The following is a 26,816-nucleotide window of genomic DNA, read 5'->3' on the forward strand; positions in this document are numbered from 1 at the left end:
TCTTTCTGCCGAGGCCGCGCGTTGCAGCCTACAAGTGCGGTTCACGTCAGCGGTGCACCTAGTAGCCGCTTCTTCGCCTCCGGCAGCCGGGGAGAGCGGTTGGCTTCTGAGAGGCGAAGAACGAAACCGGCTTGTGTGCGCAGCCTTGCACTGCTAGAAGACGGTGGCTGCAGCTGCCAGCCATTTCAATTCACCGCTGGCATGCTTCTGGCAGGTTTTCCAGGACGACTTTCCTGGGTTTTGACTTGGTCCTGGTGCAGACGAATCTGGAGAATTCTTGTTCGTACCCTGAGTTTACGAGTTGCAAAGAACTCGATGGCAGCTGCAGAAAAGAAGGGCTGTGCTGAGTTGCTCGGGAAGCAAGGACATAGACAGCGCCTTGTGTTTGGGAGTGAGCAGCTGCTGGTTTTTTGCAGTTGACTTCGCTGTGCACTGAATGTCAGGTGGAGCTGTGCACTCTTCTACCACGAGCAGGGCAGCAGAAAACAGAGAGCACAGATGTGTGACAGCAGTTTGAAGCTTGCCTAGGAAAGAGCAGTGTTTTTGGAGTGTTCAGCAAATATATGTTTCTGGGCAAGGGCGGGATGCGTGCACTGTGCTGGCAAGCTTTCTCCCTGCGAGACACGCTGGAAAAGCTTTTCGCTATGATGCAGTCCGCTTGAGACGCAGATTCCGCCTCTCCTCAGCTCTCCGCAGGAAAGCGGCGGTTGCCGGCGTCTTTCTGCCGAAGCCGCGCTTTGCAGCCTACAAGTGCGGTTCACGTCAGCGGTGCACCTAGTAGCCGCTTCTTCGCCTCCGGCAGCCGGGGAGAGCGGTTGGCTTCTGAGAGGCGAAGAACGAAACCGGCTCGTGTGCGCAGCCTTGTAACTGCTAGAGGACGGTGGTTGCTGCTGCCAGCCCTTTCAATTCACCGCTGGCATGCTTCTGGCAGGTGCTCCAGGACGACTTTCCTGCGTTTTGACTTGGTCCTGATGCAGACGAATCTGGAGAATTCTTGTTCGTGCCCTGAGCTTCCGAGATGCAGAGATCTCGATGGCAGCTGCAGAGAAGAAGGGCTGTGCTGAATTGCTCGGGAAGCAAGGACATAGACAGCGCCTTGTGTTTGGGAGTGAGCAGCTGCTGGTTTTTTGCAGTTGACTTCGCTGTGCACTGAATGTCAGGTGGAGCTGTGCACTCTTCTACAACGAGCAGGGCGGCAGAAAACAGAGAGCACAGACGTCTGACAGCAGTTTGAAGCTTGCCTAGGAAAGAGCAGTGTTTTTGGAGTGTTCAGCAAATCCATTTTTCTGGGCAAGGGCGGGATGCGTGCACTGTGCTGGCAAGCTTTCTCCCTGCAAGACACGCTGGAAAAGCTTTTCGCTATGATGCAGTCCGCTTGAGACGCAGACTTCGGCTCTCCGCAGCTGTCCGCAGGAAAGAGGCGGTTGCCGGCTTCTTTCTGCCGAAACCGCGCTTTGCAGCCTACAAGTGCGGTTCACGTCAGCGGTGCACCTAGTAGCCGCTTCTTCGCCTCCGGCAGCCGGGGAGAGCGGTTGGCTTCTGAGAGGCGAAGAACGAAACCGGCTTGTGTGCGCAGCCTTGGCACTGCTAGAAGACGGTGGCTGCAGCTGCCAGCCATTTCAATTCACCGCTGGCATGCTTCTGGCAGGTTTTCCAGGACGACTTTCCTGCGTTTTGACTTGGTCCTGATGCAGACGAATCTGGAGAATTCTTGTTCGTACCCTGAGTTTACGAGTTGCAGAGAACTCGATGGCAGCTGCAGAAAAGAAGGGCTGTGCTGAATTGCTCGGGAAGCAAGGACATAGACAGCGCCTTGTGTTTGGGAGTGAGCAGCTGCTGGTTTTTTGCAGTTGACTTCGCTGTGCACTGAATGTCAGGTGGAGCTGTGCACTCTTCTACCACGAGCAGGGCAGCAGAAAACAGAGAGCACAGATGTCTGACAGCAGTTTGAAGCTTGCCTAGGAAAGAGCAGTGTTTTTGGAGTGTTCAGCAAATCCATGTTTCTGGGCAAGGGCGGGATGCGTGCACTGTGCTGGCAAGCTTTCTCCCTGCGAGACACGCTGGAAAAGCTTGTCGCCATGATGCAGTCCGCTTGAGACGCAGACTCCGGCTCTCCGCAGCTGTCCGCATGAAAGCGGTGGTTGCCGGCGTCTTTCTGCAGAAGCCGCGCTTTTCAGCCTACAAGTGCGGTTCACGTCAGCGGTGCACCTAGTAGCCGCTTCTTCGCCTCCGGCAGCCGGGGAGAGCGGTTGGCTTCTGAGAGGCGAAGAACGAAACCGGCTCGTGTGCGCAGCCTTGTAACTGCTAGAGAACGGTGGTTGCTGCTGCCAGCCCTTTCAATTCACCGCTGGCATGCTTCTTGCAGGTGCTCCAGGGCGACTTTCCTGCGTTTTGACTTGGTCCTGATGCAGACGAATCTGGAGAATTCTTGTTCGTACCATGCGTTTACGAGTTGCAGAGATCTCGATGGCAGCTGCAGAGAAGAAGGGCTGCGCTGAATTGCTCGGGAAGCAAGGACATAGAAAGCGCCTTGTGTTTGGGAGTGAGCAGCTGCTGGTTTTTTGCAGTTGACTTCACTGTGCACTGAATGTCAGGTGGAGCTGTGCACTCCTCTACAACGAGCAGGGCAGCAGAAAACAGAGAGCACAGATGTCTGACAGCAGTTTGAAACTTGCTTAGGAAAGAGCAGTGTTTTTGGAATGTTCAGCAAATCCATGTTTCTGGGCAAGGGCGGGATGCGTGCACTGTGCTGGCAAGCTTTCTCCCTGCGAGACACGCTGGAAAAGCTTTTCGCTATGATGCAGTCAGCTTGAGACGCAGACTTCGGCTCGCCGCAGCTGTCCGCAGGAAAGCGACGGTTGCCGGCTTCTGTCTGCCGAAGCCGCGCGTTGCAGCCTACAAGTGCGGTTCACGTCAGCGGTGCACCTAGTAGCCGCTTCTTCGCCTCCGGCAGCCGGGGAGAGCGGTTGGCTTCTGAGAGGCGAAGAACGAAACTGGCTTGTGTGCGCTGCCTTGGCACTGCTAGAAGACGGTGGCTGCAGCTGCCAGCCCTTTCAGTTCACCTATGGCATGCTTCTGGCAGGTGCTCCAGGACGACTTTTTTGAGTTTTGACTTGGTCCTGATGCAGACGAATCTGGAGAATTCTTGTTCGTGCCCTGAGCTTCCGAGATGCAGAGATCTCGATGGCAGCTGCAGAGAAGAAGGGCTGTGCTGAATTGCTCGGGAAGCAAAGACATAGACAGCGCCTTGTGTTTGGGAGTGAGCAGCTGCTGGTTTTTTGCAGTTGACTTCGCTGTGCACTGAATGTCAGGTGGAGCTGTGCACTCTTCTACAACGAGCAGGGCGGCAGAAAACAGAGAGCACAGACGTCTGACAGCAGTTTGAAGCTTGCCTAGGAAAGAGTAGTGTTTTTGGAGTGTTCAGCAAATCCATGTTTCTGGGCAAGGGCGGGATGCGTGCACTGTGCTGGCAAGCTTTCTCCCTGCGAGACACGCTGGAAAAGCTTGTCGCTATGATGCAGTCCGCTTGAGACGCAGACTTCGGCTCTCCGCAGCTGTCCGCAGGAAAGAGGCGGTTGCCGGCGTCTTTCTGCCGAGGCCGCGCGTTGCAGCCTACAAGTGCGGTTCACGTCAGCGGTGCACCTAGTAGCCGCTTCTTCGCCTCCGGCAGCCGGGGAGAGCGGTTGGCTTCTGAGAGGCGAAGAACGAAACCGGCTTGTGTGCGCAGCCTTGGCACTGCTAGAAGACGGTGGCTGCAGCTGCCAGCCATTTCAATTCACCGCTGGCATGCTTCTGGCAGGTTTTCCAGGACGACTTTCCTGGGTTTTGACTTGGTCCTGGTGCAGACGAATCTGGAGAATTCTTGTTCGTACCCTGAGTTTACGAGTTGCAAAGAACTCGATGGCAGCTGCAGAAAAGAAGGGCTGTGCTGAGTTGCTCGGGAAGCAAGGACATAGACAGCGCCTTGTGTTTGGGAGTGAGCAGCTGCTGGTTTTTTGCAGTTGACTTCGCTGTGCACTGAATGTCAGGTGGAGCTGTGCACTCTTCTACCACGAGCAGGGCAGCAGAAAACAGAGAGCACAGATGTCTGACAGCAGTTTGAAGCTTGCCTAGGAAAGAGCAGTGTTTTTGGAGTGTTCAGCAAATATATGTTTCTGGGCAAGGGCGGGATGCGTGCACTGTGCTGGCAAGCTTTCTCCCTGCGAGACACGCTGGAAAAGCTTTTCGCTATGATGCAGTCCGCTTGAGACGCAGATTCCGCCTCTCCTCAGCTCTCCGCAGGAAAGCGGCGGTTGCCGGCGTCTTTCTGCCGAAGCCGCGCTTTGCAGCCTACAAGTGCGGTTCACGTCAGCGGTGCACCTAGTAGCCGCTTCTTCGCCTCCGGCAGCCGGGGAGAGCGGTTGGCTTCTGAGAGGCGAAGAACGAAACCGGCTTGTGTGCGCAGCCTTGGCACTGCTAGAAGACGGTGGCTGCAGCTGCCAGCCATTTCAATTCACCGCTGGCATGCTTCTGGCAGGTTTTCCAGGACGACTTTCCTGGGTTTTGACTTGGTCCTGGTGCAGACGAATCTGGAGAATTCTTGTTCGTACCCTGAGTTTACGAGTTGCAAAGAACTCGATGGCAGCTGCAGAAAAGAAGGGCTGTGCTGAGTTGCTCGGGAAGCAAGGACATAGACAGCGCCTTGTGTTTGGGAGTGAGCAGCTGCTGGTTTTTTGCAGTTGACTTCGCTGTGCACTGAATGTCAGGTGGAGCTGTGCACTCTTCTACCACGAGCAGGGCAGCAGAAAACAGAGAGCACAGATGTCTGACAGCAGTTTGAAGCTTGCCTAGGAAAGAGCAGTGTTTTTGGAGTGTTCAGCAAATATATGTTTCTGGGCAAGGGCGGGATGCGTGCACTGTGCTGGCAAGCTTTCTCCCTGCGAGACACGCTGGAAAAGCTTTTCGCTATGATGCAGTCCGCTTGAGACGCAGATTCCGCCTCTCCTCAGCTCTCCGCAGGAAAGCGGCGGTTGCCGGCGTCTTTCTGCCGAAGCCGCGCTTTGCAGCCTACAAGTGCGGTTCACGTCAGCGGTGCACCTAGTAGCCGCTTCTTCGCCTCCGGCAGCCGGGGAGAGCGGTTGGCTTCTGAGAGGCGAAGAACGAAACCGGCTCGTGTGCGCAGCCTTGTAACTGCTAGAGGACGGTGGTTGCTGCTGCCAGCCCTTTCAATTCACCGCTGGCATGCTTCTGGCAGGTGCTCCAGGACGACTTTCCTGCGTTTTGACTTGGTCCTGATGCAGACGAATCTGGAGAATTCTTGTTCGTGCCCTGAGCTTCCGAGATGCAGAGATCTCGATGGCAGCTGCAGAGAAGAAGGGCTGTGCTGAATTGCTCGGGAAGCAAGGACATAGACAGCGCCTTGTGTTTGGGAGTGAGCAGCTGCTGGTTTTTTGCAGTTGACTTCGCTGTGCACTGAATGTCAGGTGGAGCTGTGCACTCTTCTACAACGAGCAGGGCGGCAGAAAACAGAGAGCACAGACGTCTGACAGCAGTTTGAAGCTTGCCTAGGAAAGAGCAGTGTTTTTGGAGTGTTCAGCAAATCCATTTTTCTGGGCAAGGGCGGGATGCGTGCACTGTGCTGGCAAGCTTTCTCCCTGCAAGACACGCTGGAAAAGCTTTTCGCTATGATGCAGTCCGCTTGAGACGCAGACTTCGGCTCTCCGCAGCTGTCCGCAGGAAAGAGGCGGTTGCCGGCTTCTTTCTGCCGAAACCGCGCTTTGCAGCCTACAAGTGCGGTTCACGTCAGCGGTGCACCTAGTAGCCGCTTCTTCGCCTCCGGCAGCCGGGGAGAGCGGTTGGCTTCTGAGAGGCGAAGAACGAAACCGGCTTGTGTGCGCAGCCTTGGCACTGCTAGAAGACGGTGGCTGCAGCTGCCAGCCATTTCAATTCACCGCTGGCATGCTTCTGGCAGGTTTTCCAGGACGACTTTCCTGCGTTTTGACTTGGTCCTGATGCAGACGAATCTGGAGAATTCTTGTTCGTACCCTGAGTTTACGAGTTGCAGAGAACTCGATGGCAGCTGCAGAAAAGAAGGGCTGTGCTGAATTGCTCGGGAAGCAAGGACATAGACAGCGCCTTGTGTTTGGGAGTGAGCAGCTGCTGGTTTTTTGCAGTTGACTTCGCTGTGCACTGAATGTCAGGTGGAGCTGTGCACTCTTCTACCACGAGCAGGGCAGCAGAAAACAGAGAGCACAGATGTCTGACAGCAGTTTGAAGCTTGCCTAGGAAAGAGCAGTGTTTTTGGAGTGTTCAGCAAATCCATGTTTCTGGGCAAGGGCGGGATGCGTGCACTGTGCTGGCAAGCTTTCTCCCTGCGAGACACGCTGGAAAAGCTTGTCGCCATGATGCAGTCCGCTTGAGACGCAGACTCCGGCTCTCCGCAGCTGTCCGCATGAAAGCGGTGGTTGCCGGCGTCTTTCTGCAGAAGCCGCGCTTTTCAGCCTACAAGTGCGGTTCACGTCAGCGGTGCACCTAGTAGCCGCTTCTTCGCCTCCGGCAGCCGGGGAGAGCGGTTGGCTTCTGAGAGGCGAAGAACGAAACCGGCTCGTGTACGCAGCCTTGTAACTGCTAGAGAACGGTGGTTGCTGCTGCCAGCCCTTTCAATTCACCGCTGGCATGCTTCTTGCAGGTGCTCCAGGGCGACTTTCCTGCGTTTTGACTTGGTCCTGATGCAGACGAATCTGGAGAATTCTTGTTCGTACCATGCGTTTACGAGTTGCAGAGATCTCGATGGCAGCTGCAGAGAAGAAGGGCTGCGCTGAATTGCTCGGGAAGCAAGGACATAGAAAGCGCCTTGTGTTTGGGAGTGAGCAGCTGCTGGTTTTTTGCAGTTGACTTCACTGTGCACTGAATGTCAGGTGGAGCTGTGCACTCCTCTACAACGAGCAGGGCAGCAGAAAACAGAGAGCACAGATGTCTGACAGCAGTTTGAAACTTGCTTAGGAAAGAGCAGTGTTTTTGGAATGTTCAGCAAATCCATGTTTCTGGGCAAGGGCGGGATGCGTGCACTGTGCTGGCAAGCTTTCTCCCTGCGAGACACGCTGGAAAAGCTTTTCGCTATGATGCAGTCCGCTTGAGACGCAGACTTCGGCTCGCCGCAGCTGTCCGCAGGAAAGCGACGGTTGCCGGCTTCTGTCTGCCGAAGCCGCGCGTTGCAGCCTACAAGTGCGGTTCACGTCAGCGGTGCACCTAGTAGCCACTTCTTCGCCTCCGGCAGCCGGGGAGAGCGGTTGGCTTCTGAGAGGCGAAGAACGAAACCGGCTTGTGTGCGCTGCCTTGGCACTGCTAGAAGACGGTGGCTGCAGCTGCCAGCCCTTTCAGTTCACCTATGGCATGCTTCTGGCAGGTGCTCCAGGACGACTTTTTTGAGTTTTGACTTGGTCCTGATGCAGACGAATCTGGAGAATTCTTGTTCGTGCCCTGAGCTTCCGAGATGCGGGGAGGAAGGGCTGCGCTGAGTTGCTCGGGAAGCAAGGACATAGACAGCGCCTTGTGTTTGCGAGTGAGCAGATGCTGGTTTTTTGCAATTGACATCGCTGTGCACTGAATGCCAGGGTGAGCTGTGCATTCCTCTACAACGAGCAGGGCAGCAGAAAACAAAGAGCACGCACGTCTGACAGCAGTTTGAAGCTTGCCTAGGAAAGAGTAGTGTTTTTGGAGTGTTCAGCAAATATATATTTCTGGGCAAGGACGGGATGCGTGCACTGCGCTGGCAAGCTTTCTCCCTGCGAGACACGCAGGAAAAGCTTTTCGCTATGATGCAGTCGGCTAGAGACGCAGACTTCGCCTCTCGGCAGCTGTCCGCAGGAAAGCGGCGGTTGCCGGCGTCTTTCTGCCGAGGCCGCGCGTTGCAGCCTACAAGTGCGGTTCACGTCAGCGGTGCACCTAGTAGCCGCTTCTTCGCCTCCGGCAGCCGGGGAGAGCGGTTGGCTTCTGAGAGGCGAAGAACGAAACCGGCTCGTGTGCGCAGCCTTGGCACTGCTAGAGGACGGTGGTTGCAGCTGCCAGCCCTTTCAATTCACCGCTGGCATGCTTCTGGCAGGTGCTCCAGGACGACTTTCCTGCGTTTTGACTTGGTCCTGATGCAGACGAATCTGGAGAATTCTTGTTCGTGCCCTGAGCTTCCGAGATGCAGAGAAGAAGGGCTGTGCTGAGTTGCTCGGGAAGCAAGGACATAGACAGCGCCTTGTGTTTGGGAGTGAGCAGCTGCTGGTTTTTTGCAGTTGACTTCGCTGTGCACTGAATGTCAGGTGGAGCTGTGCACTCTTCTACAACGAGCAGGACAGCAGAAAACAGAGAGCACAGATGGCTGAGAGCAGTTTGAAGCTTGCCTAGGAAAGAGTAGTGTTTTTCGAGTGTTCAGCAAATCCATGTTTCTGGGCAAGGGCGGGATGCGTGCACTGTGCTGGCAAGCTTTCTCCCTGCGAGACACGCTGGAAAAGCTTTTCGCTATGATGCAGTCCGCTTGAGACGCAGACTTCGGCTCTCCGCAGCTGTCCGCAAGGAAAGCGGCGGTTGCCGGCTTCTTTCTGCCGAAACCGCGCTTTGCAGCCTACAAGTGCGGTTCACGTCAGCGGTGCACCTAGTAGCCGCTTCTTCGCCTCCGGCAGCCGGGGAGAGCGGTTGGCTTCTGAGAGGCGAAGAACGAAACCGGCTTGTGTGCGCAGCCTTGGCACTGCTAGAAGACGGTGGCTGCAGCTGCCAGCCATTTCAATTCACCGCTGGCATGCTTCTGGCAGGTGCTCCAGGACGACTTCCTGGGTTTTGACTTGGTCCTGATGCAGACGAATTTGGAGAATTCTTGTTCGTGCCCTGAGCTTCCGAGTTGCAGAGAACTCGATGGCAGCTGCAGAAAAGAAGGGCTGTGCTGAATTGCTCGGGAAGCAAGGACATAGACAGCGCCTTGTGTTTGGGAGTGAGCAGCTGCTGGTTTTTTGCAGTTGACTTCGCTGTGCACTGAACGTCAGGTGGAGCTGTGCACTCCTCTACAACGAGCAGGGCATCAGAAAACAGAGAGCACGGACATCTGACAGCAGTTTGAAGCTTGCCTAGGAAAGAGTAGTGTTTTTGGAGTGTTCAGCAAATATATGTTTCTGGGCAAGGGCGGGATGCGTGCACTGTGCTGGCAAGCTTTCTTCCTGCGAGACACGCTGGAAAAGATTTTCGCCATGATGCAGTCCGCTTGGGACGCAGACTCCGGCTCTCCGCAGCTCTCCGCAGGGAAGCGGTGGTTGACGGCGTCTTTCTGCAGAAGCCGCGCTTTGCAGCCTACAAGTGCGGTTCACGTCAGCGGTGCACCTAGTAGCCGCTTCTTCGCCTCCGGCAGCCGGGGAGAGCGGTTGGCTTCTGAGAGGCGCAGAACGAAACCGGCTCGTGTGCGCAGCCTTGGCACTGCTAGAGGACGGTGGTTGCAGCTGCCAGCCCTTTCAATTCACCGCTGGCATGCTTCTGGCAGGTGCTCCAGGACGACTTTCCTGCGTTTTGACTTGGTCCTGATGCAGACGAATCTGGAGAATTCTTGTTCGTGCCCTGAGCTTCCGAGATGCAGAGAAGAAAGGCTGTGCTGAGTTGCTCGGGAAGCAAGGACATAGACAGCGCCTTGTGTTTGGGAGTGAGCAGCTGCTGGTTTTTTGCAGTTGACTTCGCTGTGCACTGAATGTCAGGTGGAGCTGTGCACTCTTCTACCACGAGCAGGGCAGCAGAAAACAGAGAGCACAGATGTCTGACAGCAGTTTGAAGCTTGCCTAGGAAAGAGCAGTGTTTTTGGAGTGTTCAGCAAATCCATTTTTCTGGGCAAGGGCGGGATGCGTGCACTGTGCTGGCAAGCTTTCTCCCTGCGAGACACGCTGGAAAAGCTTTTCGCTATGATGCAGTCCGCTTGAGACGCAGATTCCGGCTCTCCTCAGCTCTCCGCAGGAAAGCGGCGGTTGCCGGCGTCTTTCTGCCGAAGCCGCGCTTTGCAGCCTACAAGTGCGGTTCACGTCAGCGGTGCACCTAGTAGCCGCTTCTTCGCCTCCGGCAGCCGGGGAGAGCGGTTGGCTTCTGAGAGGCGAAGAACGAAACCGGCTCGTGTGCGCAGCCTTGTAACTGCTAGAGGACGGTGGTTGCTGCTGCCAGCCCTTTCAATTCACCGCTGGCATGCTTCTGGCAGGTGCTCCAGGACGACTTTCCTGCGTTTTGACTTGGTCCTGATGCAGGCGAATCTGGAGAATTCTTGTTCGTGCCCTGAGCTTCCGAGATGCAGAGATCTCGATGGCAGCTGCAGAGAAGAAGGGCTGTGCTGAATTGCTCGGGAAGCAAGGACATAGACAGCGCCTTGTGTTTGGGAGTGAGCAGCTGCTGGTTTTTTGCAGTTGACTTCGCTGTGCACTGAATGTCAGGTGGAGCTGTGCACTCTTCTACAACGAGCAGGGCGGCAGAAAACAGAGAGCACAGACGTCTGACAGCAGTTTGAAGCTTGCCTAGGAAAGAGCAGTGTTTTTGGAGTGTTCAGCAAATCCATTTTTCTGGGCAAGGGCGGGATGCGTGCACTGTGCTGGCAAGCTTTCTCCCTGCAAGACACGCTGGAAAAGCTTTTCGCTATGATGCAGTCCGCTTGAGACGCAGACTTCGGCTCTCCGCAGCTGTCCGCAGGAAAGAGGCGGTTGCCGGCTTCTTTCTGCCGAAACCGCGCTTTGCAGCCTACAAGTGCGGTTCACGTCAGCGGTGCACCTAGTAGCCGCTTCTTCGCCTCCGGCAGCCGGGGAGAGCGGTTGGCTTCTGAGAGGCGAAGAACGAAACCGGCTTGTGTGCGCAGCCTTGGCACTGCTAGAAGACGGTGGCTGCAGCTGCCAGCCATTTCAATTCACCGCTGACATGCTTCTGGCAGGTGCTCCAGGACGACTTCCTGGGTTTTGACTTGGTCCTGATGCAGACGAATCTGGAGAATTCTTGTTCGTACCCTGAGTTTACGAGTTGCAGAGAACTCGATGGCAGCTGCAGAAAAGAAGGGCTGTGCTGAATTGCTCGGGAAGCAAGGACATAGACAGCGCCTTGTGTTTGGGAGTGAGCAGCTGCTGGTTTTTTGCAGTTGACTTCGCTGTGCACTGAATGTCAGGTGGAGCTGTGCACTCTTCTACCACGAGCAGGGCAGCAGAAAACAGAGAGCACAGATGTCTGACAGCAGTTTGAAGCTTGCCTAGGAAAGAGCAGTGTTTTTGGAGTGTTCAGCAAATCCATGTTTCTGGGCAAGGGCGGGATGCGTGCACTGTGCTGGCAAGCTTTCTCCCTGCGAGACACGCTGGAAAAGCTTGTCGCCATGATGCAGTCCACTTGAGACGCAGACTCCGGCTCTCCGCAGCTGTCCGCATGAAAGCGGTGGTTGCCGGCGTCTTTCTGCAGAAGCCGCGCTTTTCAGCCTACAAGTGCGGTTCACGTCAGCGGTGCACCTAGTAGCCGCTTCTTCGCCTCCGGCAGCCGGGGAGAGCGGTTGGCTTCTGAGAGGCGAAGAACGAAACCGGCTCGTGTGCGCAGCCTTGTAACTGCTAGAGGACGGTGGTTGCTGCTGCCAGCCCTTTCAATTCACCGCTGGCATGCTTCTGGCAGGTGCTCCAGGACGACTTTCCTGGGTTTTGACTTGGTCCTGATGCAGACGAATCTGGAGAATTCTTGTTCGTGCCCTGAGCTTCCGAGATGCAGAGATCTCGATGGCAGCTGCAGAGAAGAAGGGCTGTGCTGAATTGCTCGGGAAGCAAGGACATAGACAGCGCCTTGTGTTTGGGAGTGAGCAGCTGCTGGTTTTTTGCAGTTGACTTCGCTGTGCACTGAATGTCAGGTGGAGCTGTGCACTCTTCTACAACGAGCAGGGCGGCAGAAAACAGAGAGCACAGACGTCTGACAGCAGTTTGAAGCTTGCCTAGGAAAGAGCAGTGTTTTTGGAGTGTTCAGCAAATCCATTTTTCTGGGCAAGGGCGGGATGCGTGCACTGTGCTGGCAAGCTTTCTCCCTGCAAGACACGCTGGAAAAGCTTTTCGCTATGATGCAGTCCGCTTGAGACGCAGACTTCGGCTCTCCGCAGCTGTCCGCAGGAAAGAGGCGGTTGCCGGCTTCTTTCTGCCGAAACCGCGCTTTGCAGCCTACAAGTGCGGTTCACGTCAGCGGTGCACCTAGTAGCCGCTTCTTCGCCTCCGGCAGCCGGGGAGAGCGGTTGGCTTCTGAGAGGCGAAGAACGAAACCGGCTTGTGTGCGCAGCCTTGGCACTGCTAGAAGACGGTGGCTGCAGCTGCCAGCCATTTCAATTCACCGCTGGCATGCTTCTGGCAGGTTTTCCAGGACGACTTTCCTGGGTTTTGACTTGGTCCTGATGCAGACGAATCTGGAGAATTCTTGTTCGTACCCTGAGTTTACGAGTTGCAGAGAACTCGATGGCAGCTGCAGAAAAGAAGGGCTGTGCTGAATTGCTCGGGAAGCAAGGACATAGACAGCGCCTTGTGTTTGGGAGTGAGCAGCTGCTGGTTTTTTGCAGTTGACTTCGCTGTGCACTGAATGTCAGGTGGAGCTGTGCACTCTTCTACCACGAGCAGGGCAGCAGAAAACAGAGAGCACAGATGTCTGACAGCAGTTTGAAGCTTGCCTAGGAAAGAGCAGTGTTTTTGGAGTGTTCAGCAAATCCATGTTTCTGGGCAAGGGCGGGATGCGTGCACTGTGCTGGCAAGCTTTCTCCCTGTGAGACACGCTGGAAAAGCTTGTCGCCATGATGCAGTCCGCTTGAGACGCAGACTCCGGCTCTCCGCAGCTGTCCGCATGAAAGCGGTGGTTGCCGGCGTCTTTCTGCAGAAGCCGCGCTTTTCAGCCTACAAGTGCGGTTCACGTCAGCGGTGCACCTAGTAGCCGCTTCTTCGCCTCCGGCAGCCGGGGAGAGCGGTTGGCTTCTGAGAGGCGAAGAACGAAACCGGCTCGTGTGCGCAGCCTTGTAACTGCTAGAGGACGGTGGTTGCTGCTGCCAGCCCTTTCAATTCACCGCTGGCATGCTTCTTGCAGGTGCTCCAGGGCGACTTTCCTGCGTTTTGACTTGGTCCTGATGCAGACGAATCTGGAGAATTCTTGTTCGTACCCTGCGTTTACGAGTTGCAGAGATCTCGATGGCAGCTGCAGAGAAGAAGGGCTGCGCTGAATTGCTCGGGAAGCAAGGACATAGAAAGCGCCTTGTGTTTGGGAGTGAGCAGCTGCTGGTTTTTTGCAGTTGACTTCACTGTGCACTGAATGTCAGGTGGAGCTGTGCACTCCTCTACAACGAGCAGGGCAGCAGAAAACAGAGAGCACAGATGTCTGACAGCAGTTTGAAACTTGCTTAGGAAAGAGCAGTGTTTTTGGAATGTTCAGCAAATCCATTTTTCTGGGCAAGGGCGGGATGCGTGCACTGTGCTGGCAAGCTTTCTCCCTGCGAGACACGCTGGAAAAGCTTTTCGCTATGATGCAGTCCGCTTGAGACGCAGACTTCGGCTCGCCGCAGCTGTCCGCAGGAAAGCGACGGTTGCCGGCTTCTGTCTGCCGAAGCCGCGCGTTGCAGCCTACAAGTGCGGTTCACGTCAGCGGTGCACCTAGTAGCCGCTTCTTCGCCTCCGGCAGCCGGGGAGAGCGGTTGGCTTCTGAGAGGCGAAGAACGAAACTGGCTTGTGTGCGCAGCCTTGGCACTGCTAGAGGACGGTGGCTGCAGCTGCCAGCCCTTTCAGTTCACCTATGGCATGCTTCTGGCAGGTGCTCCAGGACGACGTTTTTGAGTTTTGACTTGGTCCTGATGCAGACGAATCTGGAGAATTCTTGTTCGTGCCCTGAGCTTCCGAGATGCGGGGAGGAAGGGCTGCGCTGAGTTGCTCGGGAAGCAAGGACATAGACAGCGCCTTGTGTTTGCGAGTGAGCAGCTGCTGGTTTTTTGCAATTGACATCGCTGTGCACTGAATGCCAGGGTGAGCTGTGCATTCCTCTACAACGAGCAGGGCAGCAGAAAACAAAGAGCACGAACGTCTGACAGCAGTTTGAAGCTTTCCTAGGACAAAGTAGTGTTTTTGGAGTGTTCAGCAAATATATATTTCTGGGCAAGGACGGGATGCGTGCACTGCGCTGGCAAGCTTTCTCCCTGCGAGACACGCAGGAAAAGCTTTTCGCTATGATGCAGTCGGCTAGAGACGCAGACTTCGGCTCTCGGCAGCTGTCCGCAGGAAAGCGGCGGTTGCCGGCGTCTTTCTGCCGACGCCGCGCGTTGCAGCCTACAAGTGCGGTTCACGTCAGCGGTGCACCTAGTAGCCGCTTCTTCGCCTCCGGCAGCCGGGGAGAGCGGTTGGCTTCTGAGAGGCGAAGAACGAAACCGGCTCGTGTGCGCAGCCTTGGCACTGCTAGAGGACGGTGGTTGCAGCTGCCAGCCCTTTCAATTCACCGCTGGCATGCTTCTGGCAGGTGCTCCAGGACGACTTTCCTGCGTTTTGACTTGGTCCTGATGCAGACGAATCTGGAGAATTCTTGTTCGTACCCTGAGTTTACGAGTTGCAGAGATCTCGATGGCAGCTGCAGAGAAGAAGGGCTGTGCTGAATTGCTCGGGAAGCAAGGACATAGAAAGCGCCTTGTGTTTGGGAGTGGGCAGCTGCTGGTTTTTTGCAGTTGACTTCACTGTGCACTGAATGTCAGGTGGAGCTGTGCACTCTTCTACAACGAGCAGGGCAGCAGAAAACAGAGAGCACAGATGTCTGACAGCAGTTTGAAGCTTGCCTAGGAAAGAGCAGTGTTTTTGGAGTGTTCAGCAAATCCATGTTTCTGGGCAAGGGCGGGATGCGTGCACTGTGCTGGCAAGCTTTCTCCCTGCGAGACACGCTGGAAAAGCTTTTCGCTATGATGCAGTCCGCTTGAGACGCAGATTCCGGCTCTCCTCAGCTCTCCGCAGGAAAGCGGCGGTTGCTGGCGTCTTTCTGCCGAAGCCGCGCTTTGAAGCCTACAAGTGCGGTTCACGTCAGCGGTGCACCTAGTAGCCGCTTCTTCGCCTCCGGCAGCCGGGGAGAGCGGTTGGCTTCTGAGAGGCGAAGAACGAGAACGGCTTGCGGGCGCTGCCTTGGCACTGCTAGAGGACGGTGGTTGCTGCTGCCAGCCCTTTCAATTCACCGCTGGCATGCTTCTTGCAGGTGCTCCAGGGCGACTTTCCTGCGTTTTGACTTGGTCCTGATGCAGACGGATCTGGAGAATTCTTGTTCGTACCCTGCGTTTACGAGTTGCAGAGATCTCGATGGCAGCTGCAGAGAAGAAGGGCTGCGCTGAATTGCTCGGGAAGCAAGGACATAGAAAGCGCCTTGTGTTTGGGAGTGAGCAGCTGCTGGTTTTTTGCAGTTGACTTCACTGTGCACTGAATGTCAGGTGGAGCTGTGCACTCCTCTACAACGAGCAGGGCAGCAGAAAACAGAGAGCACAGATGTCTGACAGCAGTTTGAAGCTTGCTTAGGAAAGAGCAGTGTTTTTTGTAATGTTCAGCAAATCCATTTTTCTGGGCAAGGGCGGGATGCGTGCACTGTGCTGGCAAGCTTTCTCCCTGCGAGACACGCTGGAAAAGCTTTTCGCTATGATGCAGTCCGCTAGAGACGCAGACTTCGGCTCGCCGCAGCTGTCCGTAGGAAAGCGACGGTTGCCGGCTTCTGTCTGCCGAAGCCGCGCGTTGCAGCCTACAAGTGCGGTTCACGTCAGCGGTGCACCTAGTAGCCGCTTCTTCGCCTCCGGCAGCCGGGGAGAGCGGTTGGCTTCTGAGAGGCGAAGAACGAAACCGGCTTGTGTGCGCAGCCTTGGCACTGCTAGAGGACGGTGGCTGCAGCTGCCAGCCCTTTCAGTTCACCTATGGCATGCTTCTGGCAGGTGCTCCAGGACGACTTTTTTGAGTTTTGACTTGGTCCTGATGCAGACGAATCTGGAGAATTCTTGTTCGTGCCCTGAGCTTCCGAGATGCGGGGAGGAAGGGCTGCGCTGAGTTGCTCGGGAAGCAAGGACATAAACAGCGCCTTGTGTTTGCGAGTGAGCAGCTGCTGGTTTTTTGCAATTGACTTCGCTGTGCACTGAATGTCAGGTGGAGCTGTGCACTCTTCTACAACGAGCAGGACAGCAGAAAACAGAGAGCACAGATGTCTGACAGCAGTTTGAAACCTGCCTAGGAAAGAGCAGTGTTTTTGGAGGGTTCAGCAAATATATGTTTCTGGGCAAGGGCGGGATGCGTGCACTGTGCTGGCAAGCTTTCTCCCTGCGAGACACGCTGGAAAAGCTTTTCGCTATGATGCAGTCCGCTTGAGACGCAGATTCCGGCTCTCCTCAGCTGTCCGCAGGAAAGCGGCGGTTGCCGGCGTCTTTCTGCCGAAGCCGCGCTTTGCAGCCTACAAGTGCGGTTCACGTCAGCGGTGCACCTAGTAGCCGCTTCTTCGCCTCCGGCAGCCGGGGAGAGCGGTTGGCTTCTGAGAGGCGAAGAACGAGAACGGCTTGCGGGCGCTGCCTTGGCACTGCTAGAGGACGGTGGTTGCTGCTGCCAGCCCTTTCAATTCACCGCTGGCATGCTTCTGGCAGGTGCTCCAGGACGACTTTCCTGCGTTTTGACTTGGTCCTGATGCAGACGAATCTGGAGAATTCTTGTTCGTACCCTGAGTTTACGAGTTGCAGAGATCTCGATGGCAGCTGCAGAGAAGAAGGGCTGTGCTGAATTGCTCGGGAAGCAAGGACATAGACAGCGCCTTGTGTTTGGGAGTGAGCAGCTGCTGGTTTTTTGCAGTTGACTTCACTGTGCACTGAATGTCAAAGTGCAGGACCCGGCACTTGGACTTGTTAGACCTCACCTTGTTGGATTTGGGCCCTGGATCCAGCCTGTCCAGGGCCCTGTGCAGAGCCCTCCTACCCTCCAGCAGACCCACATCCAGCTTGGTGTCATCTGAAAAGATGTCCTTGGTTCCATGCGTCCCTTCAGTGTCACAATGTCCCTTTGGTTACACCAGGCCCTGCACCGTCACACTGGTCTCCTTGGTTCCACGGGGCCCCAAAATGTGACAATGGACTCCTTGGTTCCGTGGGGCTTCACAGTGTCACAATGTTCTCGTTGGTGCCGCAGTTTCACAGTGGCCTCTCAGTTCCATGGGGCCCCAGGGTGTCACAAAGGCCCCATGGTCACATGAGGTCCCACACTGTCACAATGCTCCCTGTGCTTCCACAAGTCCCCTCAGTGTCACAATGGATTCCTTGTTTCCATGAGGCCACACAGTGTCACAAGGGCCTTCCAGATTCCTGGAGGCCCCAGAGTGTCACAGTGGCCCCTTGGTTACACAAGGTCCTGCAGTGTCACAATGTCCCCTTGGTTCCATGAGGCCCCGCAGTGTCAGAACGGCCCCTTGGTTCCACTGGGCCCTGGACTCTCCCAAAGCTCTCCGTGGTTTCGCAGTGTCACAATGGTGAAACCCCTCGGTTACACGAGGCCCCGCAGTGTCACCATGGCCTCTGTGGTTCCACCAGGACCCAGTGTCACAGGGACTCCCTGGTTCCATTGGGCCCCAGAGCACCACAATGGAGCCCTGGTTCTATGGGGCTGCACAGTGTCACCATGGTCCTCTTAGTTCCACCAGGCCCTGCAGGGTCACAATGGCCCCAGAGTGTCCCAATCATCACAGAATGACAGAATCAAATAGGCTGGAAAAGACCTTTGGGATCATCAAGTCCAACCAATGCCCTAATACCACCTTGTCACCCAGACCATGCCACTGAGTGCCACTGGAGAGGGACAGTGACTCTGCCACCTTCCCCCTGGCCTGCCCATTGCAATGCCCACTCACCCTTTCTGTGAAGAACTTCTTCCTCTTGTCCAGCCTAAACCTCCCCTGGTGCAGCTGAAGGCTGTGTCTTCTTGTCCTGCCCTCCAGCAGATCCACACTCACACCCAGCTTGGTGTCACCTGCAAATTTGGGGATGGTGGGCTTGATCCCCTCACCCAGATCATCAGTGAAGATGTTAAGCAGGACTGGGCCCAACACAGATCCCTGGGGACAGCACCAGGGACTGGACACCAGCTGGGTGCAGCACCATCCCCACCCCTCTCTGGGCCCAGCCTCCAGCCAGCTCTTCCATCTCCCAGCCAGGAGGGAACCTGCCCAAGCCGTGGCCTGCAGCTTTTCCAGGGAATGCTGTCAGAGACGGTGTCCAAGGCTTTGCTGAAGTCCAGATGGACACATCCCAGCCTTTTCCACATCCACAGGTGGGTCACCTGGTTATAAAAGGAGATCAGGGTGCTCAGGCAGGACCTGCCCCACTAAATCCACGCTGGCTGGCTCTGATCCCTCGGCCATCCTGTGGGTGCCCTGTGGTGGCACTCAAGGTGATCTGTTCCATAACCTTGCCAGGCAGTGAGGTCAGGCTGACAGGCCTGGAGTTCCCCAGATCCTCCTTCTAGCCCTTCTTGGGGATGGGCTCACACTGGCACCTCCAGTGCTCTGGGACCTCCCTGGTGAGCCAGGACTGATGGTAAATGATGGGGAGCAGCTTGGGGAGCTCATCCACCAGCTCCCTCATCCCCCTAGGATGGATCCCATCCCATCCCATACACCTGTGAGCATCCAAGTGGCTCAGCAGGTCACCAGCTGCTTCCTCCTGGATTACAGGGGGCTGTTCTGCTCCCTGTGCCCATCTGCCAGCTCAGGAGAAAACTTGTCCTGAGGACAACCTGTCCATGTATTGAAAATTGAGACAAACAAGGTGTTATGTAGCTTGTCCTTTTCCTTATCTTGGGTTACTCTATTCTCTGCTGCATCCAATAAAGAGTAGAAATTCTCCTTCCCCCTCTTTTTGCTGTAAATTTTTTTTAATAAAAACTATTTTTATTCCGTTTACAAAAGCTGCCAGGTTAAGTTCTAATTGAGCTTTCATGTCCCAACTTCTCTCTCTGAATGACCTTTCAACATCCTTAAATGTCGGAATCTGTGGGTATTGATGATTCCGAGATTGTAGAAAGTCTCTGTCTTTCTGCCCCGTTGCCAAAGAAGAAGCCATAATTCGTCTATGCTGTTTCCAAGGTTGTTTATTCTGTTTATCTCTAACATGTTCTGCTGCCCTGCCACAGGTCTGTCCTGCAGGGCAGCGTGTGGGGCTCTGCCCCCAGTGGGATGTTACAAACATTAAATACCACAAACTACCTGTGCTGGATTTACAATAATGTGCCAATATCTGTCACCTACGTTGGACAGTGTGTCCCCAGCCTAAACCAACAGAAAAATGCCAACACCACAGTGAAACATGGAGGGCATGAGGAAGGAGGAAAAGGACAAGACACACCCAATTTCCTCCATCTTGTCCCCTCTGAACCCTTAATCTAGAAACCTAAAATTTTACTTTTGCACCCGTGTCACACTTAATTATTCCTTATATAAAACACTCAGAGCTTGTAATTCATCCTGTAAGATTGAAAACTCTTTTCCATGGACAGAAATCAGAGACAGAGTCTCTCGGGGCTCTGTACAGGGGGTTCCCGACCCCCTGCCAGGGTCCCAGGCAATCCAGGGCAGACAGAGGGAAGCCCTGGATTCCCACACTTAAACACTTCCTGATTTGTGAGTAATTTCTTCACCTGAGTTCCCACAAAAGCTCCATGGGCAGCCAGGTTTCCTCACCACCTCATCTTTTGCCACACTGGGACAGGCTGCTCCTTCCCCCTTAAGATTACTTTCCTGAAATGTGTCCATCCTCCCTGGACCCATTTGCTTTTAAGGGCTGTTTCCCTTAAAAATCAGTACCTGATTTGGTACTCCCCATATCTACATCCTAAACAGGCCAAAGTCTGCCCTTCCTAATTCCAGCGCAGAAGTTTTATTGCTGCCCCTCCTTCTTTCACAGATCATTGAAAACTTGATTATTTCATGGTCCCTGTGCCCCAGGCAGCCTCCGACCCCCACATCTGCCACCAGCCCTTCTCTGTTTGTGAACAGCACGAGACAGAGCTTTCCTTGGGAGTGCAGTGTTACCAAAAATTCGGTAAAACAGAAAACTCCTTAACACCAGTGCAGCATTAAGAAGCTGCATTCTTTATTCAGCCAGATGCACAGGGGATAGTTCCTCCCAAAGCCGAGCATGCTGAGTGCAGGAAAGTTTCTGTTCATATTCTGTATTTTGCACACATATTCATTGATTGTGCTGGACTAAACACACATCTGATAATCATTTCCCCAAAACCATTAACATATTTCCCCTGCCCTTTACCCATGTGTTCTTCTGTCCTGGGGGTCTCTCTGGTGGTCCCTGGTGGTCGTGGACCCCAATGTTCCTGTGGGCCTGGCTGAGCTGGCAGGACACTGAGTCTGGTGAACTTCCAGTTCCCCTTCTCCCACAATGGGCATTGTGTGGTTTCCATAGACCTGGGGTTTTGGAGAACAAGCTCCAGGCATCAGCTCAGCTGGTGTAGGCAATTTATCATCTGGTAACATGAGGTCACAGAGTGATCCATGACATTACATGAGTAATCAATGGCAGAATGGTCCATGACATCATAGAGTGGTTTATGTGAGGTCATCAAGGAGTTATGACATCATAGGCCACCTCTGTGACATCACAGATCAAGCTTTGACATCACAGGATGGGAATCTGAAATCACAGAGCAGACTGTGACATCACAGAGTTAGCTGTGACATCAGAGACCACCTGTGTGACATTCCAGATTGGGCTGGTAAATCTCAGAGGGGCTGTGTGACATCCCAGGAGGGCTCTGTGAGGTCACTGGGTTGGTCACTCTGCCCCAGCTCCCGCTCACAGTTTCTCCCAACAAGTCCAATGCTGTACATACCCAGCAGGGTCCCTGACGCCCGGTATCCCCCCAGTCCCCCTGGAGCCACAGCCTCCACCAAAGGATGTTCCACAGGATCCACCCCAGAGCCTGACATGGGGACAAGGGGCCAGGGCTGTGTGACCAGGACATCAAGGACGTGGATTATCCAGGTCCCTGTGGCCTGGGTTGGGTTCCCCAGGGCAGGAAAGTTGTCTGGCAGCTGGAGCAGGGTTAGGGAAAGGCCTCCAAGGTTGGGCTGGAGCCCTTGGGCTGTGAGCAGAGGCTGAGGGAGCTGGGCTTGTCCAGCCCGGAGCAGGGAAGGCTGAGGGGCTCCTCATGCCAGCCTGGCAGTGCCAGCGAGGAGGGGATGGAGAAAACAGAGCCAGGCTCTTCACCGGGGGGCCTGGTGGGAGACAGAAGCCAATGGGTGGAAGGGGAAAGGGGGAAGATCAGCCAGGCCAGGAGGAGATTGAATAAGCCAGGCTGGTTTTAGCATTTCCTCAACACCAAAAGCAGCCTGACCTCCCTTCCCATCCCCCACTGACAGCTTTGCAAATCAGGAATTGTGTGAGTGTTTTTCCCCCACTCCAGGACAAACATCCTGATAGAAGAATTGTGTTTACATCTATCCCACAACCACGCAAGTCTAAAATCAATTTTAGTATGGAAAGCACTAGTGGATGGCAGACTCACCAGACACTGCTGGGACATTGCACATAACTCAGGGAATAGCAATTGTTATTAAAGAGTGATTGTTATTAAATTGTGTCCTGTTCAGCTGTGGTCTGTTGGCCATGAAGAGAAACTTTCTGTGCCTCTGAGTCTCACCAGTTCCTGACCCCCAAAGGACACAAACCTGATGAGTTGTGGTTCCCACTCCAGTGGTGGCACTTGGATCTCCCTCCATCCCCAGAGCAGAGCTCCCTTGTCCCAGAAAGTCCCTGGCAATGCAGGGATGAAGGAAACAGGACAGGCTGTGGGGATCAGGGGCAGGGCACGGCCAGGGATTTGGGGTGGCTGTGAGCCCAGGGCAGGACCCGGCCCTTGGCCTTGGTGAACCTCATCCCATTGTCCTGGGCCCATGGCTCCAGCCTGTCCAGATCCCTCTGCAGAGCTTCCTGCCCTCCAGCACAGCCACACTCCCACCCAGCCTGGGCTCACCTGGAACTGCCTGAGGGTGCCCTCGATGGCCTCGTCCAGATCAGCAATAAAGAGATTTCACTGACCTGGCCCCAGTGCTGAGCCCTGGGGACACCCTTGGATGTGACTCCATTCCTCAGCTGCTCCATTCCCAGAGCAGCCAGGCCTGAGCAGAGCTGTGGGGCCAGAGCCGGCTGGGCTGTGCTGGGGAGAGGCCCTTGGTGCTGCCCAGAGCTCAGGGCAGTTGGCAGAGCTTGCAGGGAGCTGGGCTGGGCTGGGAGAGCCTGGCACAGAAACCATCCGTGTCCATCTCAGCCTGGCTGAGCGTGCAAGGCCAGGAAGATCATCCAAGGTCCACAAGTTCTCTGTGTGGGAGCTGAGTTTTGGCCCCTTGAGCCGTCCCAAGTGCTGGGGCTGCACCTCCAGCTCCAGAGGAGATGTGACAGGTGGGAGCAGAGACAAATAATTCCTGCTGGATTCTTTATTGTGTTTGCCTGTACAGGCGACCTGGATCCATATGTAGATGAGGTGTTTTGTGTCAGATAACACTGTGAGAGTGATAAGAATAATATTTTTTAGCTGAAAATTATATTTCACACATAGTGGACAATGAGAAAAAAATCCACATATGATCACAAGAGCATCTGAGTTTTTCAGAGGATGAGAGACTCATTGATGTTCCAGCAGCCAAACCTGCTCAAATATTTTCAAAGGCTTTCAAAGGCTTCCTTGAGATGAGATGTGACCACCAGAGGCCAAGGCCAGCCAGAGCACTCTGTTCTGGCAGATTTTGTCTGGGATTACCCACACATATATGGAATTTTTCAGGAGGAGCATCCATTTTGGCTGTGGGCACCTGCAAAGATGGATGGTTCTTTTCCATAGGAAGGAAACCACAGAGCCCTGTGAGGCCCTGCAGTGTCACACTGGTGGTGTCATATTGGATCCTTGGTTCCATGAAGCCCAGATGTGTCACACTTGGCTCTTGTTTCCATGGGGCTCCATAGTGTCACAATGGCCCCTCGGTTCAATGAGGCCTTGTGGTGTCACAATGGTTCAGTGAGGCCTTTAGTGTCACAAGAGTGTCCATGATTCCATAAGTGTTGGAACCCTGGATGCTGAGAATTTTAAACTTGCTGTGCTGAAAGGCACAGACTTGCAATAGAGCACTGCATTTGACCTGAGGCTGTGGAGAAGGCTTCCAAAATTGCTTAACCGCACTGGGGTTATGGGTGCGTAGTTGGTTAGAGATGTATACTACCACAGGGTGGAAAAGTTAGATTTTGGGGGTTTAGAACATAGTAATAAATATGAAGCAAGATGGAGGTGTTAGGGTGGAGACAGGTTCTTCTTATTTAACTTCTTCTTAGCTTCTTCTTCATGGGTTTGGGTGATATTTTGTGATTGGACCGAAAAGTCCGCACTGCTGGCTTCAAGGATCAGTTATTGGGTTAAAAGGGAAAATAATTTAGGTGTCATTTCTTGGTTGGATAGTTTTAAAAGACCTTGTAACAAGAGCTATTTGGCCATTTTGTGACTTGCTAATGAAAGACTGCAGAACTCACAGTTGTGAGGCTGCAACACTGATAAGAAACAAGAAGCACCTGAGTCTGAACCTGAAATATGGTCTCAAGTACCTTCAATCCTGACCACGAGACAGGCAGAAAAAACAAGCAGAGAACCCACACAGAAGCCCTGGCAGTGTGACAACAGACCATTGGTTTCACTGAGCCCCACAGTGTCACGATGGTCCCCTTGGCTCCACGAGGCTCTGAAGTGCCACAGAGGCCCTTTGGTTTCACAAGGCCTCAAAATGTAGAAATGGTCTCCATGGTTTCATGAGGCCCTGCTGGGTCACAATGGACCTTTGGTTCCGTGATGCCCCAGAGTGACACAATGGTGACACAATGGTTCCATTGGACCCTTCATCCCATGGAGACCCACAGTGTTCACTGTGGTCCCCTTGATTCCATGAGGCCCTGCCACGCTCTAATGGCCCCTTGGTTCCAGTGGGTCCCAAAGAGTCAGAACAGTTTCCATTGTTCCATGAGGCCCCAGAAAGTCACTGTGGTCCCCTTGGTGCCACAGGGCCCCACAGTGTAACAATGGACTCTTGGCTCCATGAGGTGCCACGCTGTGTCACAATGGCTCATGGTTCCATGAGACCGCACAGTTTAACAATGGTCCCTTGGTTCCATGAGGCCTTGCTGTGTCACAATGGACTTGGGGTTCCATGAGCTTTCCTACTGCCAAAAACAGTCTCCCTGGTTCCACAGTGTCACCATGGTCCCGTTGTTCCATGAGGTTCCATAGCAGAACCTTGGTTCCATGGCCACCTTGGTTCTGTGTGACCTTGCAGTGTCACAATGGAGCTGTGGTTCCACGAGGCCTTGCTGTGTCAGAATGGCCCCTTGGTTCCAAGAGGTTTCTCAGGGTCACAATGGTCTCCTTGGATCCGTGGTGTCACAATGGGCCATTGGTTCAATGTGGCCTCAGTGTGCCAAAATGGATTTTGGTTCCATGGGATTCTGCTGTGTCACCATGGACCCTTTGTTCCATGAGTTTGGACAGAGTCACAGGTAACTCCTGGGTTCTGTGAGGCCCCATGGTCACCAAATCTCTGAAATATCAGAACAAGACTCCTTAACACTAAATTGCTATTTAAGAGGGGATCATTTATTCAGGCCTGAGGTCTAGTGAGGGATAACTCCTAACCTTATGTGGACATGTAACTCTACCAGTGTGTTGCTTATACACAGTCACTAAATGTGAATTACAATTTACCCATTTCCATAAAACACACCCCAAGTTCCCAGGTTCAGTCCTTGCTTTTTCTATCACTGCATTCTTGAGCCAGATGTCTTCTACACTTCCAACTGTCCTTGCTGGAAAAGCAGCTCCTGCACACCTTGTTCCTGTGTTAAAAGTTCACAGGCACAGTAAAAACTGAATTAACCCTTTTGGTATCAAGGCCAAGCCTTTGTGTGGCCAGGCAGGGGCAGCAGGAGGCAGAGCTGCCAGCAAAGGAAGGGCCAGCGAGGTGGGGCAGCCGGGGATGACGACAGCCTGCAGGGACAGAGGCGCAGGGCAGGGACACCGTGGGACAGCCTGGGCTGCAGAGGGCACAGGGATGTGCAGCAGCTGCAAGGCCCTGACAGAGCCAACCTGTGCAGCACTTTGGCTATGGCTGCTGGCCCTGGGCCTGAGGCCACGAGGGGACAAGTGACCCTTGCAGCCCTGGGGCCTCAGTGCCTCCTTGTCCCTGCTCAGCAGCCTGGCAGGGGCCGCCCCATGGTCCTGCCCTTGGCATGGCACATCCCCACATCCCAGTGCCCATCCCGGGAAGAGCCCTGAGCAATGAGGGAGGGACAGGATCTGCCTTGCCAGGGGCTGGGGCTCAGGCCTGGGCCCTTTGCATTCCTGAAACACATCCAGGTTTGCTCAGCACCAGAGACACCTTTCCCTTGCTTGTCCCCAGCTGTCATCTCTGCCCCCAGTGTTCTGCTCTGACTGGAACCTGGGGACACTTTCTCAGTCCTGTCCCTCAGTGGGACCCATTAAAACTTCAAGAAACTTTGGAGTTTTAATTTAACTTTGAGTTCTTGAGAAGTTTTTTGAAGACACACTCAGGGACTGAGTCTGATGTAAACAACACCAAATCCCTGAGAGGGTCATTAAAGTTTTCCTATTCCAGTTGTGGAGAAAGATTTCAAAGTGCTTGTAAGGAATACACATTCCTGTTTTAAAGGATGTATTTTATTACATTTCTCTTTAGATCAGAGGCAATTGCAGCATTCTGTGATTGATATTGAGCCAGGGTCTCCCCTCAGGAGCTCTGGCCTGCTCAGAGAAGCTGTGCCCTGAGCTCTGGCCCAGCGTGGACAACCTTGCTCCACATTGCCCAGGCCCATCCTGTCTGTCCTCACTCACCTGGGACCTGCTGTGCCTGCAGGGCTGGCTGCACCCAGCCTAAGAGGGGTTTTCCCTTTTTCTATGTTTGAAGCAATCTAAAACTCCTGAGTTTCCCCATGAAAACAGACACCTTCCTCAGGTGTGTGCCAGCCCAAGGTGCCACTGAAACCACTCCAGACCGGCCCTGGGCCAGCTGTGAGGGTGGATCATCAGCGCAAGCTGCACTGGGCCACTGCAAGGGGCTTTGGCCATGGGCACTGCACTGACCCCACTGCTGGGTTTGGCTGCCACGGCAGCCCTGAGAAATTAAACTGTCCTTGGAAACACTGGGGAGGACTGGGACATACTGGGGAACACTGGGAATGCTGTGGGACACACTGGGACACACTGGCAGTGATGCTGTGGAGGGCTGGGACAGCCTGGGAACATGAGGAATGCTGAGGGGGAATCTGGGTGGACTGGGATGGACTGTGGGGCTACACTGGGACACACTGGGACATATTGGGAGTGAAACTGGGAGTAAAACTGGCGGATACTGGGACAAACTAGGGACATTGTGGGGAAAACTGGGCAACACTGGGGCATACTGGGGATAACACTGGGAAGAACTGGGAGGGCTTGGGAATGAACTCAGGTGTATTGGGAGGGACTGGGCTGTACTGGGAAGGACTGGAGGGGAACTCAGATTCTACTGGGCTGTACTGGGGATGAACTGGGCTGTACTGGGAGGGCCTGGAAGGGCACTGGCGTCGTACTGGGCTGTACTGGGGATGAACTGGGCTGTGCTCGGAAGGACTGGAGGGGTAGAATGGGCTTTTCCTGACCCCGCCGCCTCCCATTGGCCGAGGCTTCCGCCTATCACAAGTCCCAACCAATCAGCGCCAGGTATCATGGCTTTGTGGGCGGTGCCTGAAGTCTGCGCCATCTTTTCTTTTGCCT

The sequence above is a fragment of the Taeniopygia guttata genome, chromosome 33 (assembly GCF_048771995.1).
Source record: "Taeniopygia guttata chromosome 33, bTaeGut7.mat, whole genome shotgun sequence".
In the NCBI taxonomy this organism is placed as follows: Eukaryota; Metazoa; Chordata; class Aves; order Passeriformes; family Estrildidae; genus Taeniopygia; species Taeniopygia guttata.